Genomic DNA, 17,702 nt, shown 5'->3' with positions numbered 1-17,702 from the left:
CAGTTATCTGTGTCAATGTAGATGACATAGAGATAAAATAATGATTACTTTGTCACTTAGGATGCTTTACCTGCTTCCCATTTCTCATTAACTTTGCCTGTTCCATGTGTCATAGGAATACCTTCCTTAAGCTAAGAATATGACTCGAGAACTTCATCCAGCAATCCTGATGAAGGTAAAATTAGGCTCTTCTGAAAGAGAGATATTATACAAAGAAAGACATTATAGAAATATACAGCTAAACCTCATTTTCAATAATTGTCTTCAAAAAAGTATCTACATTTGATCACTGAGATGGAGCAAAATGCAGGAAATACCTTAAAACACCCAGCTACTCAAAGCGTGCTAGAACAGGCAGAACTCTAGAAACACACAGAAGCCTATGCCCAGTCTAAAACAGTAATTCCTTCAAATCCTGCTGAAGATAGCCCTTCCCTCATACAAAAAAATATTTTTCCAAAATTACCAGAGTCACGTTCTGATGCTATTTCCTGAAAGTATCTTCTGTGATTTTTAACACCTACTTATGTAGTAAGGTAATGCATAGCGACCAGCTAGGTGGCAGGGACATTTTATGAGAGATTTTATTTCTGTACAGCAGATAGATGGAGATGGCATAGAACAATGTTCTTGTAATGTGAAATTATAGAAAATGAGTTATTAATAGCCTTAATTGGGGCGGGATGAAGAGGGAGACCAAAACTCCTCAAGGGTTCTTTGTGTTACCATGCTGCCGCCAAGGAATATATGTGGTACATGTTAGTCTCTGGAAGAAACTTTGTTCGTGCAGACCTTATTACTATCTCCCAAGCTCATCCACAGCGTGGATGCTGGCATTCACTTCCACAACACTAAAAGATATGGAATTTTCTAGCCATTTTAAAGATTATTTGTTCACTTTCCATTTCATATAAACAGAGGGGAGGAGTTTTTTTGGGGTTTGGGTTTTTCTTTCCTTTTTTTCTTTATTGTCCCTCTGAATCCACCCATGGAAACAACTGGCATCAGCACACAACCAGCACCTTTAACATTGAGATTCACTTCCTCCCTCAACCTTTTAGAGCTTCTATTGGTTGATATACCAGTTATGCTGCAAAGCCTATCTGCCCTCGGAGGCTTTTCCTGAGGGTAATAGTATAAAAAAGAGTGTGAATAAGCAGAATATGGAATAATTGCTGTGCAGGTGGGCTTGGTGAATAGGGCAGAATTAAAAGTTTCTAGTAAATATTTTATTAAAAAAAAACATTTTTTGTATTAAAAAAAATTGAAAATAAAGATGAGCTATATGTGTGTTGATGCTTATACACATTTTGTGACTTTATACAGTTAAAATTGAGAACAGAAGTATAAACCACAATATTAAGGATAATGAGTTGTATCATGGTCCATGGGTAATTTAAAAAGACAAGGACACCAGGATTGTGTCTTGATTGTGACCAGGTATGAAAGTCTCCTCTGTGCTTAAGCATGTTACATACACATACAATATGTTCTTTTTATAATACATATGTAAGTGTAGATTTCTTGCCTCAATGACAGGTTTTCTAACACATTTTATCAGAGAAAAGCATTGTAAACTGCAGGCCAAATATGACCCCTGGTTTTTTTTGAGGGGGAAAGTTTATTTTCCATTTATATTTAAAACCAGAAATTTATGGCTGAGAAGACAAGGCTTGTCTGGCTGTCTGCTGAGAAGGCACATACAGTCGCAATCAGCACAGTATAATCTAAAACATAAATACATGGATACAGCAGAGAAACTAGTTATTGGGGTTTTTTTAGCAGATAGTGGAGTCACTTGTCAGGAAACCAGGAGAAAGGTTGCAAAGCTTTCCTTCTTGTGCCCAGGGAGGGCACTTGGATGCCAATATGAAGAACAGAGACTGCCTGAAGAACTCAAATTGGTCTACTTTATCCACAGCAGCCAATTACTCCCTTGAGCATAATCATACTCTGCTGTGGAAGAGAAAAGGATAACGTCCTGATGTTTCTACCTGAGATCTCTGCCATAGAATTTGGCTATTTCATGCCATCTGAGTACATACTAAAATGCCTTCTAAATATTTAAGACCCAAGCTATCTACTCAGAAATAAATTGCAAAAGCAAATTTTTCAAATAATCACAGACAGATTTTTTTTTTCCCCCTCATACATTAAGTCAAGATGTATTAATCACATCACAAATCTTTGAGGTTATATGATATGACAACTTAGCAATCCAAATCAGTACATCTCAATTAAATCACAAAACTGCATTTAGATATCATGTCTCATATTTCCCTCTCTGTACCCACAAGCCAAGCTAAGATTTTATAGGTAAAGAATGAAGCTACATGTGGCACATGTAGTGCTCATCCTGGTTTCTCAGGGCTCTCTGAACAGAGGATCTTGAGGCATATGGCAATGTATCGCTCATGTTGGTGTTCCACAGGATGTGTTGAATATCTAGTCTAGTCTAAGCTTAGAATAGGTATGTTTTCTTCTTACTTAAATGACTACTCATTTTAGAATAGAATTGGTGAATTTCAGAAGAATTCAACACTTTTTGTGGAATGCTAAACTCAACAGTGTTTAACAAGAGACTATTTCACCAAGAAAATAAATAATTATACTGGTTAGTCTATTTGAAATTGGGTCAGTTTTGATTCAGTCTTTGCTAAATATCACATTACAATAATAAGAAGTAATATCAGAGAATATTTCAGACCACTTCAATTCTTCCTCTTCTTTCAATTATTTCAGTTGTTCTAATCTTTAATTGCAGTGTATGATACAATGCCACTGAATGACCCCGCAGTTATCCTTAGGTTCATGCAAATATACACCATACTTTGTTCTAGAAACTATTTTCTTTTAACTAATGGATAGGAAATACATTTAACTGCATTCTACGACCTGTACCCCTATCTAGTATTTGTACTAAATAAATGTAATGCATTCAATACTGTTGACCAGAACATGCTGCTTTTTTTTTCGCTACAAAGAGTGTCACACTTAAAGAGACATGTCAAATATGTAGAAATTCTGTAAGTCTTGCAGAGTCACCTAATACAGCTAGTCTTTGTGTGATGCATGGTCCAGAATCACACTAGCAGAGCAGCAGGAATATATTGTGCCACAGTGACTCTATCACTAAAAGAAAGATTATAGGAAGCTCTGCTTTCAAGTACTTCCAAAATGGCAGAATTTTCCCCTCTCAAAATAACCAGTGAACTATGCATGTTTGTATTTGCACAGAACTGTCTTGGGGTTTGTATTTTGTTGCCCCAAGAAATATCTGAGTTCACTTGCCCACCCCCCAAAGACAGGATGCTCTTGGAGAAGGTTGTTAGGAGGAAATGAAATGACGCTGGGAAGAAAATTCAGCAGAGATGAGCTTGCTGTTCCTTATTCCCATTCCTTAGCAAAATGGGGAAAGACAGTGACTGCTCCTGCTGCTGAGGCCATCTTAAGCAGTGGTTGTGGCCAACATCCCTCCTTTAGAAGCAGTAAAAGTGGCAGTCAACCTGACTTTTAGTTTCTCAGCCAGAGCAGGTAGCCAAAATGTAGTTGCATTTAGCTCCCATAGGCAAGTACGTAGTTCACCTATAATTAGAGTCAAGCTTTTGTGCATGTGTGCACACACATTAGGAATGCTAGCTATACTCAAGGAGCATTTGAGCATTTGAGTCAATGTATTTTACTTAGAGGTCTCCTCCTTACACAGGTGTGTATGAAATAAAGGCATAGAATTTCCTCATAGGAAGGAATGTATGAAGTCAAGAAGCCTGAATTTCACATTGCTATTAATGTAGTAAAGCAGAAGAAACTTTTACAACAAATTCACCTTCCTTGCCAACCTAAAAAAAAAAATAAAAATCCCTAAAACCTGCTATTCATTTGTGAAGCTGTGGAGTTGAAGATTGATTTTATTACAGTCAGAATAACAAGAGTAGAAGATACATGGTGCAGAATGGAGAAGAAACAAAGTAAATCAACAATTGATCCTCTTGAAATGACAGCAGGAGAAATGGAAAATATCTAAGAGGTAAATGTGGCATTGATTAAGACAATTTCTTTTTGTACAGAAAAGTGGAGCCTCAAAAAACAGAATCAAAGGAAAGAATTTGAGACTATAGCAACTCCCTCTTGGTGCTCAAAAGATATAAAAGGTATGCAACAATACTTTCTAAGTTTTTTTTCTAAAAATTTTGGAGAGAAGAGTCTGATTGCAGCTCTGCACAACTGAAAATAAAACAAAACAAAATAAAAACCTGAAGAATATAAAATACATTAATTCTATAAAATCTGACAAAGGTGGAAATTAAATAATGACTTTTACAAGTTGTTTCTGAAATTAAACTTCTTTATTGGGTCAAATAGCAACCAATGTTGGAAAAGATATTAATTTGTACTGGGAATAAGAATCCTTTCTCTGAATAAATGATACAGGCTATGTTTGCTATTTAGTGTTAAATGTTATAGTGCAGGTAAGACTATAACTCAATTTCTTTGGATGAATATAAGCTATTTTAAGGATGTAGGAGTTAGTAAAGATTTGTTTACCTTTATACCAGTGTTTGTATTTTTTTAAATAAGTATTTAAAAGGCAATATATATCCCCCACATCCAAATAAACCAGTCTTTGGCTTAGCAAAGCAGTCTGGGAGGTTATCTTTGCTAAACCAATTTTTAAAAAGAGGGGAAATGAAATAGAAGAACAATTTTTACTGTGTAAAGCTAGCAAGGACATTAAAGAATAGCATAGTATTTAATTGAGTTTCAAATACAACAGTGGTCAAGTTATTTTCAAAAGATGATATTGAAAAATCATTATTAAAAGACTGAATTTTGATGTCATGGATGTTTTAACAGATGATAATTTGTGCTGCAGCTCTTTCTAGCAGTTTTTTTGAAAGAATGTGATGAAATGTCATATGTTTTTGACATTTGGTTTTCATTAGAGAACTATTTCTCACCTGATGCTGTTTGTCTCTTCAGATGCTTTTGATGATTTGATGGCAATATTGACCACAGCTTATATTTTATTTCTTTCACTAACTTGAATCCTTTTCCTTTTTAGTCTAATATTTCAAGTCAGTCTGTGTTTTAACCCCTTCTTCTCCAATTAAATTGATATCATGGAACCTTTGATGGCCATTCTACAGTTAAAGCTGTATTGAGATAAAAAGTATGTAAGCAGAGGCATGGTGTTGCATTTAACCTAAAACATCCTAGAACCAATCAACATGGTGCATAATGGGCAGAAGTCCTTAATTTGATAAGACTGGTAGGATACTCTCTTAGAAGGATCTTGGTAACCACTTGGCTCTCTAACTGTGGTGGGTTGGCCCCAGCCAGCAGCCAAGCACCCACACAGCTGCTTGCTCGCTCCTCCGCCTGCAGCAGGACGGGGGAGAAAACAGGAAGAACAGGAGAGAGAAAACTTGTGGGTCAAAATAAAGACAGGGAAATCACTCATTAGTTGCTGTCATGGACAAAGCAGACTGGACTTGGGGAATTTAACTTACTTTATTGTCAGTTAACATGAACATTAAATTATTGATTCACATACTAGGAAACAAAAAGACAAACATTTAGACACTTGGCAAAACACCTTTTCTCCCTCTTTTCCAGGCTCAACTTCACTTCAGACACCTCTCCTTCCCCGGTGTTATTGCTGCAGGTTACGCTTGGATCCTTCAGCTAGGCAACTATCACTGCATAGTGGTTTCTCTCTGCTGACCTTTCCTTACCACCTTTTTCCTATGCTCCAGCATGGGTCCTCCATGGGCGATGATCCCTTCAGGTGTGTGCTTGCTCTGCCATGGAGAACTTCCTCCTCTTCTGACCTCGCTGTTCCCTCTGTTGTTTCTCACTATTTTGTTCCCTCCTTGTCTCCCTTACTGGTGTTTTCTTAAATATGTTATCAAAGAGGTGCCACCAGCTTTGCTGATGGGCTTAGCTGAGTCCTGTGATGGATCCATTTTGGAGCTGGCTGGAACCGTCTGTGTCTGGCATGGGGCAGCCCCTGACCTCCTCCCAGAGAGGCCACCCCTGCAGACCACCCCACACTACCAAAACCTTGCAATTTACACCCAATACATTAGTATTTTTCTAAGTTGAAATGAAAGAAAATGTTGTCTGGTATCAACAGTTACATAATAATTATAATTGACAACATAGGTGTCAATGACAGTGGTTCTTTGGATCTCTGCAGCACTGTCCAGGAAAAGGATATGAAAGTTACAGATCCCTGCAAAAAGTGTCAAAATAGATCAGCTAGTCTCCTTCTTAGAAGACTTCTCACATTGTAAGAAGCAGGTTGATAAAATAGTTAGCTGAAGTCCTCATAAACTTTGTACCTCACATACTTATCACAAGGACAGAGACAGCATTTTCTGGTAAACCACATAAAGTTATTTTTCTTCATTTGGAATGCTTTATTTCACGACTTAAAAGAAAATGGTAGTCAGATAAGCAGGCTGCTTTCTCTCCTGGCTCATCAATATAATTTCTCACATGCATGCTCACTGCTACTGATTGATGAAATGGGAGACATACTGTTTTAAGCCCACTGGAATTATAGATGGAGATGGTAGCTATGTAGCATTGAAATATGAGATGAGTAATGAAAAAAACAGAACTCAAACCAAGACTTTTTTTTCAGGGTGAGAAGGCAAGTACGGTGAAAGAAGCAAGCAAGGAATGCCTTGGAAATACGGATACTGAGTGACTCCTTTGGGGCAGCTGACCATGTAAGCATGAACAGGGGACACGAACAAGAAAAGTGAACAAAGTGGAAGGAAGATAAATCATTTGCCTATATTTTTCTTTATCATCCAATGGACTCTTATGAGCATCCTATTGCTCATAAGAGACCATTTGTTGCCCCAGTTCCAGGAAATACCAATCACCTCAGCATAAGTTGACAGATAAACTGTCAGTGCTTAATCTCACACACATGGATTCTGCATGGGAACTGTTCTACCATTGATCAAAACCAGACCAAAGTGTTCAATCTTTTCTGACTTAAAAAAAAAAAGTCAATCAGATTTTGATACATTCCAATGTCTAGAACTTTTGTTTTCCAGAACAGAAAAAAAACATGAAAAAATGTTAGCAGTAGCCCTTTGCTTTGAAAATATATGACAAACACCTACACAACATCATCTCCAAAACTAGTGTATTTGATACTTTATTTTCCTGCTGAGAAGTGGAGAAATTTGATTACCAAGCATTTAAGAATTATAGCACCAATTCATTGTTCTGTGAAGAAATCGACAATGATGGTTCTTATGGCATATAGTCAGTATAATTAAACATCAATTTATGTTACTTTATGAAATATCTGAAATATATAAAAATGTAAAAGTCTATAGAAGTTTTGCAGCTAATCAAGAATGTATTACTCATACAGAGCACAGGAGATGACAAAGAAGAATGCCTATGCATGTTCACTGATGTATAGTTTTATTTACTTGATAGATGATGAGGCTCTTTCCATCTATTTTTTTAATCTGTATTTAGCTAGTTTCAAAGGAAAAATTTTAAATTATAGATTGTAATCGTATGTTGGCATGATACAGTACTTCATATCAATTCACTTTATGGAGCTGTTATGAAGTTAACCTACATACCACACTGACTGTGAATATTAAAATTCTGATTAAAAATGGTGACCTGATTCTTTCTTTCTAGCTCATACTCCACCAGTCTTATACTAATGTAAATCAACTTAAATGAATGGATTTCAAGTAGCATGAGACTGAGATAAGTATTTTGGACTGGCTCTGATACATATGCAAGGGGTGACTTTTCTAATGTGACTTACTTTGGAAAATATTACCAGAGCATAATTCATATTATACAGAACAAAGGCAACTTTTTGATTTTATGTATGTAGACAATATACATATGTGTATACATTATATGTACACTTTCACTTGCCTTGTGAACTGATATGAAAGATTTGCATCAATATATTGCATTGATTTAATGATTGCAAAAATTTTATAAATATCTGCATTTCTAAATTGTAGATGGCTATAAAGAGGAGAGGAAATGTATTTCCATATAGGTTTTGAGAAGAGAATGGGATTTGCTGTTCTTCAAAGCAAGCTGTTCTTATGAACCTTTTAAGTGTTCATAAATCTTCAGCTTACAGTCTCGCTGCAAACAGCAAGGTGTCTGTGCAGTTACAGCTTCTATACTAAGCCTTATGTGAGTCATTTCAGAGAGGATAAAAAGCTCCAGGTGATTCCACAACAGGGCTGCATATTACCCTTCTGTGCAGCCTCAGCTACAGCTGCCTTCAATTTCCACCTGCCCTTGGGGCAGATGGCTTCAGAGCTCTTCTAGCAATCACCCTGGGCTGCCTTTTCTGCCCAGCATTCCCATTATGATGCCATATTAAGGACAGATGGAAATAGTTTGGACAGTCAGAGTGTGCTGATAAATGCTCTGCCCAAGACTTCAGGCATCATATTTTCCAACGGTTTCCTGTGCAGTCTGCTCCAAAATGTCCTGAATGGATTGAAGAGTGTAAACGATCATTGCATTTAAACACAAATCAAATCTTAAGGCCGTTTAATGAATGCAGGATACATTAGTCTGCTATTTCAAATAGGAGTCCACAGACTATTCTTTCATTCCCTTTATAAGATTGGCACAAAATTTTAGAACTAAGGATGGAATTAAACAATGAACTTGGTGAGTAATGACCATAAATTCAATATCTGTCAAAACTGTATTTACTTCCTTCACTGAAATATTAGAAAGCTTATCATATCAAGAGAAATGCAGAAGGGCCAATTATATTGTATTCTTCATTAAACCAAAATTTTCCATGTGTCATTACTGAAAAATGCTATTTTACAGCAATTTTTTTTCCCCAGCCATAGATAACTTTCCATTTATGGCTATCATTCTATATTTGTAAAAATGGAAAAAAAACCCCAACAAACAGATAAAAGAATGTACTGCCTTGTCAGTACATGTAAATTGTGTTTATGTATACGCATATATAACTGTATATTTGTGTGCTCTTCTCTATTTACATAACTTTATGTAAACACTAAAAAATATGCTAAAATATGAATAGCTGACATTGCATCTTGGAAACACCTGAAGAATGTTTTAAAACATTTGCATATTCTCTTTTTACGTATGTGTGCGTGATATCTCTTTCTATATATAGTGTGTATGTTTGAAACCATTCCTTTGTACGCCTTAGAAGTGCAATGACTACATGACTGGAAACTACTGCTTTGTTTATTGAACCTTGGCACTGTAGGGCTATATCTAACTGCATTATTCAAAAAAGAGCTATAATTTTTGTTATTTCTAGTTACCTTTGAAACAGAAATTCATTAAAGTGCAGATCTGGGAAACTGAAAGTTCTGTCTAGAGGCTAACATGGTATGGGTTGAAAATTTAAAAAAACCCAATATATCTTTTTTCTGGCTTGCTTTCCGTATAAATTTGTAATTTGTTAGTTTTAATTTGTTCTTGATCAAGAGACGTAATTTTTACCAAATGAACTTCCATGTATGTCTACAAATCATGAGGCAAATTTACTGCATCTAAGATTGAAGTGCATTTGAATCTAGGTCTCCAAAGACCTTGATTGCATTTACCTACTGAAACCAAACATTGATATTTTATAAGGTCATATTCTTCAGCGGCATAAGTTTCCCTCTGATTGACAATGTGGGAAGATCCATTTGGTGGTTTTGCATTGTGACAATTTCTTTCGATATGTAGAAATATATAGAGGAGGAATAGATGGGTCCTAGGAGACTGATGTTGGTTGTTAACTCAATATTGCTACTAAACCTGTATTTCAAAGACTTTGTGGGAGGAGTATGAGCTGAGGTAAGGAGGAGAAAGAGTCAAATTTACCCTCTTTAATTATGATTCCTTTGGTCCTTATTAGAATCCTAACTCTTCTGTTGCTGATCTTTTTTCCACCAAAGCTAGGATTTTGATAGTATGCAACACTTTAACACTGTCATCCCTTGTGGCCATCTTTCTACCTCTGACTGACATTTGTACAGTACACAGTGCAAATTGCTTGGCATGTATTTTGAAAATCAATGTCAAAAGAATGACCATGTTATTGATGTGGGTATTCTTACACACTGTGGCTCTTGGAATTGTTTAGAAAAACTCTCAAGCAACCTCCAAGTACTGCTTTGACAGTCCTTAACTTTGATACAACTTACATGTTTCATGCCTGCTTGTTTTACGGATGTTATCTTACTCACCCTGATTTGGTTTTGAAAATGGACATTTAAAGCATGTACATAAATGCCCAGTCCATAAAAAGTAGTAGAAAACTAACAGAAATAGAAACATGAGAAAGCCTCATGATTTATTCACAGTCTGTGGCTTTTCTGCTATGATTGCTAAACAGGCATCTCAATAGGGAAATCCATTATTTTTGGGGGACGGGGGAGGATACAGACATACATGTACTGTTGAACTATTTTGCTCTAATGTTTAGGATTCTGGTTAGCTGTTGTGATAAAAATAGAGCAAGGCACAGTGTCTTTGCTTCATTAGTCCTTCAGCAGACCTTACTTTCAATTTTGATCTATGAGGATTCAACTCCCTCAGTTTGCTTTGTGATCTTTCCCAAGTTTCACTTTTTGACTGCCTTGCATGAGAGAGGTTCACTAGGGAACATTTTAAAAAGACACCAGTGGCAATTTCAATAAAGACAATCTCTCTGCCAGCCTTCCCCATGTCAGGCAGTATTTTCAAAAACAGGAGCTTAAATTTAGATTCTTAAAACTACATATCAACATTTGCTTAATTTCTGAAGAGTGTTTATCAGACTTTTTTTTTTGGCCTTTTTTCTTCTCATCAACTTGTTTATCAGATTTGACCTGCGTAGTAGAGGAAGTAATCTTCAAGAATAGTACTTGAAGAATCTTATAAATCAGGATTATTCTTATGCTTCCATCTGTTCCCTAATGGCTGAATTGGGAACTACTGTGCAGATCTTTTCTCACTTTTTTAGAGCTACGAATAGCTAAAAATACACAAAAATTGTTTATTTTCCTTTACTGAGTCAAACTAAATTTTGTGTTCTTGCACTGTTGTATATTTGTGGAAATTTCCAGGTGCTAATGCCCATACTGTTTAATGCTGAAGTACTTTCTCACTTTCCTACAATCTCATGACCTATTAAGACAGTGAAGCCGGCTAGAAAACTTTGGTGTAGAGCCTCATAGATTTCACTTTAGAGAGCTAATGACAACATTTGATAGAAGTTAAACTTTGTGCAGCCATTCATATGTTTCCATTATTTTGCCTCATGGGATCCCTCAGAGGGAATATGTGAATATTGCCTTGTTTTTTTTTGTTTTGATTAGAGCAGTATCTCACAAAGCAATTGGGTTTTTTTTTTAGGCAGTGTAGTAATGACAGGCCTTAATACATGAGTGTACCACATTTGCTTCCAATTTGAAGTTCCTGACAAAATATATAACTACTTATCACTGAACCCTTTGGTATGAACACATCTCTAACACACTGTTAATGTTAGCAAACGTACATTTGGAATCCCAGAAGCTTTAAGCTGATAATTTGCTGTATGCTAAGAAGTTTATAGAATATAAATTTTTCAGTGAGTTTGGATTTTTTCCTTCATTAGTACTAGCACCACCAAGGAGAATTCCTTCCTTGAACCTGAGGAAGATCGTTTTTCTCCTTTGTCAATTACACCTCTTGATTTAGCAGCAGCAGTGAGAAATTATTCCTCAGAGGACAACGCTTTTTTGTAAAGGAATCTAAAATCATATTAAAAAAACCCAAAACAAACCAAAACACAACACATTCTTAAGTCCAGCATTTAATATAACTTCATTTCCAATACCAGGAGACACTAAGGATTTTTACAAAGTTATTTATTTAAAGAGAGCATGAGAATAACGAATTCATTGCAGTGACTAGAGTCAGCAGCAGCAGCCCTCTGAGCACTGGTTACATACAAGTATATGGGGCTGAAGCCAGGAGAAAAAGACTTGATTTCACTAATATTTCTTTACTATCATAAATCTATCACTTTATTATCATACATTACTTTGTGATTATGACTATATTGAATATTATGGAATCTGGAACGTGAAAACAGATTCATTTATTTTGTAAAAATTTTGCAAATGAAACCGATGGCTTGTTTTCTTAGGCTGGAAAAGACCTATACAAGTCAACACTTCTACAAAAGACATATGCACTCTCACCTGAGAGTGAAAACTCTCATTGTCACACTGGGTTTTACAATCCATTGTAGTGGAGATGCAGAAGGAGAGGAACATATTGTTCAGTAATTTGAAAAAAGGAACAAGCCACGCAAAAAGGAATTCAAGTCCTCCAAGATCAATGCTGTTTTAAAGGTGTGAAATAAATATAAGGATTTTTTTTACAGTTAGAGCAACTTGGCTGCAAGTAAAATTAATAGCATTAAACAAATTAATTGCACGTAAAAATGATAACTTGGATATCACATTACTGAGGCAGAAGAAGAGATCAAATTTATTTGAACAGCAAGAAAATAGAAAACTATTAGAGCATTAAAAACAGTGAAAAATCATATAAAATCTCTCATTAAAAACATACAAATACTGATAAGATAAAGGTTGGTATCACTGGTGCTAGCCTCATTAACTGTAAATGTTGTGGTGTACTGCGGACTGTAGAAAGCTTTTTGGCTATTTTGGTCACAGCCTGAACTTATCTTGTCTAGAAGATTAATTTCTGGAAGAGAACTACAGAAATGAACTAGTAGCAAGGATTAAAGAGTTGAAATTGCTTCGTAAGGTGAGATTTTATATATAAGCTTTTGTATCATCGCACCCCATGGAACAAAGCCAGAAACATCCAATGCAATTCCAAATCCCTTGTGGATTTTGAAGCTTAAATCCTCCTATTTTGGCCTGCTGTGCAAGGTGTTGTCACAATTAAAAGGTTCCAGAGAAGTATATTTTACTTCTTCTGCACAGATTATAAAAATATTGCTAGAAAGCAGCTTTAAGAATGAAAAGACAGAAAACATGAACCTCTCCTACCACAGGAAATGAAGTAATGGATATTTATTAGCACAATGATGGCAAAACTCATCAAAGACGTACTGCATATGTGTAATCACAAAAACTCTCACACCCATGCTGTATCCATCCAGTATGGCTCTAATAAGGTAATTGTATATAAACACTAAAATGATCTAAGCCTCTATACTGTTCTGTAACTGACAAATTGATTAGAATTGGAGGCCCATTTAAAGCATTCTTAATGTTATCTTTTCTATAGCACGTTTTTCAAGCTCAGCTGTCAAGAACACTTGGTAGATGGATATTTTAATCAGGGCCATTAAGCTTCTTGCTCGATGATCTTGAGAGCGATTGACTAGAGTCTGTTGGTAATGCTCATCAGTTATGCTTTCAGGTTACGCTAGATACACTAGAGTGTAACAGTCCTGAAAGTATCTCCAAGAGCAGTCATTATTTCCTACATGGAGGACGAAGTTAAGAGGTCTGTTCTGTACAGGGAGAAAAGCCGAAATTAGGGAGATTTTAAATGGAAGATCAGCATCGCCATTAGTGCACGTATTAGACCTGGTTAAAAACTCTGAAAACTTTAGGTAGCAGAATGGACAAAATTCATATTATTATTGGAGAATTTCCATATTATTTTTGTTGATTTTAAGATTTTGTTTTTTACTTTAATCCAGATCTATGAGAGATCTATTTCAAAATGCATCTGTCAAGTCTGTTCATGTCTCTCTTATTTCAATATTTTATTTTTCAAAATTTATTTTCAAAAATTTAATTTTCAAAATTTGTTTTAATAAATTTCATTTCTATAAATTTCTTCACTGAAAGGGTTATCAAGCATTGGAACAAGCTGCCCAGGGAAGTGGTTGAGTCACCATCCCTGGAGGTATTTAAAAGACATGTAGATGTGGCACTTAGGGACATGGTTTAGCGGTGTACTTGGCAGAGCTAGGTTTATGATTGGACTCGATGACCTTAAAGGTCTTTTCCAACCTAAATGATTCTGTGATTCTATGATTCAAAACAAGAAGAATAAGTTGTATAAATGCACATTTGCATACCAGTGGTAGGGAGGGTGATGTTCTAACTAAAAAAGTGGATTTTTGTTACCTACAGTGGATTTATTGGTTTATAAATTAGGATGCCAAGCAGAGAGCTAGGAGAAAGAATGTACATTTGGATTAGATATATATGTGTGTATATATATGAGTGTATGTGTTTACATTTACTTATATTTATACATTTACTTGTTCACAATAATTTTAAATGTTCTTATTCTTAATTTATATAAATGGTCTCCATTTTGCATAAAATACAGAAGAATAGACATTCTTAATTTCTGCAGAACACAATGTTCGAAAAGTCACTCAAAAACCTGAAAACCGATATCTATAATTAATTAGAAAGTCTTGTGAACATTTAATTAATGTTAAAATTTAAAAACATTCAGAGTCATCTCTTTCCAGTTCTGAGATGCTAGGAAGGGAACAGCTGTTGATGGCCCACTGAATTATATTCTTCATAAATCTCACACTGAGAGTAATTGTTTTCTGCAGGTCACCCATGTATGTCAGTCCCAAGTTGTTATCATTAAGCTTGCGTGTGAAACAGCATTAAAAAAGGTAGAGAAGAAAATAAAGTTTACAAAAGGAAAGACTTCAGATTTTTGACACTTCGTCATTTAAAGACAGTACTTGGAAAATGCACTGATCAAAAACTCAGTAAATTAGAGTTAGAGAAAGACTAATAGCTCTTATGAAAAGCTCCTGACAAAGCTCTGAAACAGAAGACTTGATGCTCAGTGGATGCATCTTGAGGAGACAATTTGCACGGCCTTACATAAGTGGCCATAGGGGTAACTGACACTTCTAGAAGGCTTGTGAAGCCTAGAAAAGCCCTAGGATTTCAATAAACAAGACAAGTTGTGCTTAGAGAAAGTTAACGTTAACAGTCTATAAGCCATTTCCATAACTTAATTGTTTTGTTGTAAAGAATTATCAGTTACAAACACCAACTCTGATTTCGAATAACTACTAAGGAAAAGAGTGGATGTCACAAAATGTTATGCCCAGTTCCAAAAGCAATATTTCTGATAGCTAGAGGTTCTTCAGTTAAGACAAAAAAATAAGAATAAAAATAAAAATAGGCCGGTGGGGGAAAATGGAGAAAGTGTCTGCAAAGAGGATTTTGAGCAAACTAATGTCAGTTGTTTTTACCATGAAGTCGTAATATACTATGGAGACGGAAGTATGTGGTGCAGCTTATTCCATTTTAGTCATTACATGGAACGGAGTGCCTGCCTGATAATTCCCTGCAGCAAGCTTATAGGAATAGGTAATGATATGCAAAATTATTCACAAACCCATTCTGATAGAGGCCTGTGAGATCTCTCGTTGGTCCTCGAAGGTGGATAGGAGTAAGGAAGTTGGGGAACGGCTAGATCAGGCAAGTACTGTATAGACTTAGTCGCCTCCTTGAACGGCCTATTCTGGTACCAATCCTTCAGGAAGGATGACAAGCTCTTCTCACTGATCAAACTTCTAGTAAGAGGGCAGAGAGGAATTTGATTTCAGCTTTTGTCAGGTTAAATAGCATTCTTCCTTGCATGCAGTCTTGTAAAATACCAAAAAAAAATCTGCTATAATTGAAAATAACAGATCTGCAAATAGTCCTGTATGGGAGTACACAGAGAAGTATGTCTCCAGCATATATGTATGCAAAGTCAGATCTAGTTATAATGCAGATAGCACATTGTGCAGCTGCACAGTCATCTCTCTCTCAAATGACTGTGAACACTCACACCATGCTGACTGACTAATGCAGGAGTAAAAGCTGCGTGGGTTCTCTGGTAAATCCAAGCAGTTCTTTGCTTCAATAATCCAAAGTGGCAAGGTAGTCCAGTTTGCACTATATAATCAGTTTTTACACTGAAAGATTGCATTTTTTCGTGTTCTTTTTTTTTTTTCCATAAAAAATGAATAAGTATAGGGTACATTATAAACAATGCCCCAAGATCTAGAGAAAAAACAAACAAACAAACAAAGACAACAAACAAAACAAAACAAAAAAATGAGAAAAGAGAAGAAGAAAGAGAACTGGAAGATAATACCCTATGGTTATAAATTCTTCTACCCAAAAGAATACTATAGCATTGTGCCAAAGGCAGTACTTTCTTTTCACGTGAGGAATGTGAGGGTGAAAGCTGGCTGACATTCTTCTGCTGCCAAAGCACAGCAGTTGTTACTGCATCTTTTACTGCAGGAAGAAACAGAAGCCATTTTAAAAATGAAGGTGAAGAATGAGTGAAGATAATGTGCAGCAGTTTTCCAAGATTTGATTCAGCAAGTATCTTTCATGGGAAGGTACTTCTAATGTTGCTGAAAATGCAAGGGAGAAGTGGAAGAAAGAAGGAAAACCAGAACTGACAAACATGACCCCAAGTAAACCATAGTTTTTGAAGGAGCTCAGGTGATCTTGTCTTATCTAGTTGAAACAGAGACTCTTCAAAGATCATGGTTCTCCCCAACTACACATTGAGGGTTGAAAGTGACGCTGAATCAGTCAGGGATTTCCAAGTGTCCAAAATAATTTCCTGCAAGGTCTAGGATTTCCTTGGAGATTTTATTTTGAAGTGCTGGATCCTGTTTGGCTGAGAAGATTTGACAAGCTGGTAACACAGGTGCAGTTGGATCTATGGAGACACTGATTGTAGTCATTAAGAAATTAGTTCTTGTAATGGTGTAACGGCAAAACTTTGCTCATGATACGACAGAAATGTACAAGAATAAAGAGACAATGCAATTCCAGTGCAGTATGTTTTGAAACATTACACAGACGGTGGCTTTTAAAATGTCTGCCATTGAAAGTAATGGATTTTATTTGCTTTTAAGCTCTGTTGTGGAGGGCAGGAATCAATAATGCTCCTCTCCATTAAATCAAGACTGTTTCTACTTTCTGGTATTCCTTTCAGTATTGCCCATAATTTTATTACTCCATGCTTTTCTCACAGGCTTCAGTAATTGACTGGCAAAACTACAGCATTTAGGAAAGTTTTTTGCACTGGGCATCAAGAGACACAGAGTTGCTAAGCTCATTTCATTTGTGACTCTTGAAAGCTTGCAGTCAAGTCATGTCTCTTCAGCATGAAACTCCAAGGAATTGCACAGTAAAGCTTGAAGAGCAGAGGAAAGCTAAAAGAGAGAGAGAAAAAGCAAGGGGGACTAGGAGGGGATACAGGCAACACAGAAGCAACAGACAGCATAAGCTTCAAAAGAGAAGACACGGAATCTCATGGTACACAGGAAAATCAAAACAGAAAACAAAAGGTAACATTTTGGTGCTCACCTAACCTTCAAAAAGCAGCCTACAGAGGCACTGAGAAGAGTGCTTACAGCTATGCCTGTCTCTGAGATCTTATCTTGTGTGAAAGGTGTAGATTGAGATGAATAATAAGATTGTCCTTGCAGGACCAAGACTTTGCCTACCCATCAGAACAGAAAACAAAAGGTAACATTTTGGTGCTCACCTAACCAGCAGCCAGCAGCCTACAGAGGCACTGAGAAGAGTGCTTACAGCTATTCTGAGATCTTATCTTGTGTGAAAGGGGTAGATTGAGATGAATAAAGATTGTCCTCTTGCAGGACCATGACTTTGCCTACCCAT

Source organism: Aptenodytes forsteri, unplaced genomic scaffold, assembly GCF_000699145.1.
Source record: "Aptenodytes forsteri isolate BGI_AS27 unplaced genomic scaffold, ASM69914v1 Scaffold23, whole genome shotgun sequence".
In the NCBI taxonomy this organism is placed as follows: Eukaryota; Metazoa; Chordata; class Aves; order Sphenisciformes; family Spheniscidae; genus Aptenodytes; species Aptenodytes forsteri.
Note: the sequence above shows the minus strand (reverse complement) of the source record.